The 3,377-nt window shown below is 34.8% G+C and overlaps 1 pseudogene; it reads left to right on the forward strand.

The window, feature by feature from the left end:
• Positions 1 to 3,377, forward strand: part of LOC117173652 — an 11,520-nt pseudogene that overhangs the window by 990 nt on the left and 7,153 nt on the right.

Below are 3,377 nucleotides of genomic sequence, written 5' to 3' on the forward strand. Positions count from 1 at the left end.
TCTAGAATCAAACCGAAGGGCCTATGGTAAACCCACGAACACGTCCTCGGGTTGCGGATAGCGGGTCCCTGTACCCCCAAGCGGAGGTGTAAAAACCATACCGAAAGCTGAATGGTACCTGGGTGACGTGTCTAGCATGGCAACTCTGGGGGATACCGAGCGACCTCTCAGAGTACGCAGCCTTATGCTTGCATACAAGACTCTACTCACTCCTGTAAGCCCGGATTAAGAAAGCACTAGAGAAAAATTCCGTAAACAGCTCTTCGATAAGAATATACGCGGCATCTTCCACAGAAATGTGGAGGATCAGTCAATGTCGTGTGAGCTAACTTTTGTTATCTTTAAATCACCTATATTGAAATTTGGCACCGAGGGTTTCGTTTTGCTATGTCAAGACGGTGGCATTTCCACCTTAACATACTGTCGCCACAATTTGAGCCAAATACATTGTCCAACTCATGCGGGAACTCTCGCGGCATTAACCTTAATATCGCTCCTGTAAATGCTCCTAAAGAAATAAAGTCAATTGTCGAGAATTGGGTTGCGACGATTGTACCCGGATTATTTTGTTAAACTAATCTTCGTTATTATCGGCGCTCTTGGAGGTGCCAAGCTTTTACTGGTTAATAACCTGAAAAGCATTCCTGCGTGTCAACAATATGCTAAAACACTTGCGGAAAAAATGCATGTGCCAATGTTTATGAGATGTTAAAACATCCCTTTAAATTAATTCAAAGACATGTTTTTGCTATCCAAGCTTTCCCTACTTATTTAAAAGTGATTTGGAATTGTAACAGTTGGATAAGAAGTGTCTAATGACTTTTGTTACTAAAAAATTATGATTTGTATACTTTGATGCTGAAGGTGTGAAAACATCCCCCAAACATGTAGTATGAATAAAAAACATTCATCTTTCATATTAGTGGGTATGACCTTTTTGTTCAGTTAAGTCTGATCGACAAAATGTTAATCTTTTAGCCAAATCTATCAAAGAGTTTTTGAGAGAAAAGTACATAACAAAATTTTTGTAGAATTTTTCACATAAAGCCATTTACTGTACATTTGGTGCGGAGTCCTTTAAAACCTCAATCTAAGAGAGTTTTAGCTTTATAATTTCATACGCCAACCCCTCCATAACCTTAAAACCCATAAGCTTCATAGCCCTGAAGTGTATCATAAGAAAGTTTGAACAGATATTTAATCATATTTCTCATAAGCTTTGGGTCTCCAAAACTAAAATTCGAATACTTTATAAGGTCAAGATATCCTGCATCATAATAACCTTTATTTAGCGGTAACTAGGAAAAGACATTATTTGAAAAAGAATTAACCAAGCAGAATCAATTTAACTTCAGGATCTAAAAATATGATAAAACAGAGTCTAATACCAAAAGATAAAGTTATCCTTTCACCATTAAATATAAAGCTGGGCCTTGTAACACAATTATTTAAAGCAATGAATACTACGAAGAACGAAGCTTTTATGTATATTTCATATATGAAAAGTTCCCAAAAATTGTCTGATGCGAAATTAAGAGAAGTTGTTTTCGATGCACCACAAATTAGAGAACTCTGGAAAGACAATGAATTCCAAGAAAGAATGACTGAGGTGGAGTAAGCAGTTTGGAAAAGTTTTAAAGACATTACGAAAAAATTTCTAGGAAATAGGAAAGATCTTATTACGTGAATACAGTTGCAAATATGGTACAAAACTTCAAAATTATGGGATGCCTAATGAATCTAAGGCTGCACTTTCTGGAAATTTAGGCGATTTTAGTGAAGAACAAGGTGAAAGATTCCACCAGGATTTAAAAGCTATTGCCATATGTTAGCAGACTACTGTTGTCTTTGAAGAGAGACACGTCAAAGAACACGAAAGAAAAGCACTACGAAGATCATTTACAAATAAACAAATGCGTTATCACTCTAAATCTGAAGACACATGAAATGGCTACTTAAAAAGTTGTGAAGCTCTTTGAGAATTGTGAGAGGCTAGCGGACTCACGTAAATCACGCTTCCCAAAGGAAACAGAAGCCTGGTACATCAAGGACGTTGTTCCTGGGTATCGGTCAATTTAGGTTATTGCGATGCAGGAAATATTCACAGCAAAAAAAGTATTTAATATAAGTCGAAAATTCGGCTTATTTTAAGGTGTCACAAAAAGAAGCATATGCAATCTGAAATTAAGAATGACATCTGAACATTAAATGAATGGAATTAGGTTTCTGAAATTCAGGTCAGGATTATCTGAAATTCAGGGAGGCACGACCTGAAATTCAGGTATGCTCGCTCTGCGACACTTCTCAGATGTTCTTATATAGTTATTCGTTTCAGAAAATATACAAAATATACACTTGCCAACGCGACATGGAGTATTATAGTAGGAGGCGACTAGGATAAATGGCCACGAGCTGTATAATAGCGCAAGCGTTCTGTAACGTCATGCAAGGACCTGCAATTCAGGAAGATATATTCCTTTATTTTAGGTAACAAAGGCCTTACAGGTTATTTTAGGTTACCTTCAACTAACTTTTAGAACTCAATATTGAAATTTTGGCGTATACTTTACTTTATTCTAGTAGAAAAATTCAGACTTTTTATTTAAGATAAGTTAGTGCTTCATTCAAAATAGTTTGCACACTTAAAATTAGTTACTTCCTTAGTTCAAGTAAAATCTAAAATTAGGTCGAATGTAAATTTAATTATCTATTGCTACTGTGGTGACCTTCTTGAGTACTTGAATTTTATTTTTGGAGACCCAAAATTTATGAGAAATAAGATTAAGTAAAGCTCTTTGAGAATTGTGTGAGGTCATTGATCTATGAAAGCATAGGGTTATATGGCTTGAGGGTAGTTTCGAGCTATTTTTTGAGGTTAGAAAAAAATCCTGACGTGATAGGGCAAAATTGGTTTCTGATTCGGTTTCAGCGACCCAAAAACCCATATAATCCACTTGGTCAGGTTTAAGGAACACTTCACTCATTTTTTGTGGTCCTCTGTAGTTAATAATAAGTAATAATAAATAATGAATACAGGTATAGAATTCATATCGTCGGTTTGTACTCTCTTCTTTATCAAATTTGATTTCAATCGGTTGGATAGATTATGATGTAGAGGTAAGAAAATATATTTTTTAGTACCAAAAATGATTAACAAAAATGCCAATAAAAATGGGGTTATCGTAGTTTTCTGAAATACGTATCGAGAACATTTTTACATATATTTTTTGGTCAAATGTTAGGCGAAACGTTTGAAAAAAATGCATTGTTGTTGAATCATAATAAAAAAATTAAAATTTTCACCCCTGTACCCTAATCTATCTAACCGAATTTCGCACTAAATTAGATTATTATAATATTATTATTATATTATATGA

The sequence above is a fragment of the Belonocnema kinseyi genome, chromosome 5 (assembly GCF_010883055.1).
Source record: "Belonocnema kinseyi isolate 2016_QV_RU_SX_M_011 chromosome 5, B_treatae_v1, whole genome shotgun sequence".
In the NCBI taxonomy this organism is placed as follows: domain Eukaryota; kingdom Metazoa; phylum Arthropoda; class Insecta; order Hymenoptera; family Cynipidae; genus Belonocnema; species Belonocnema kinseyi.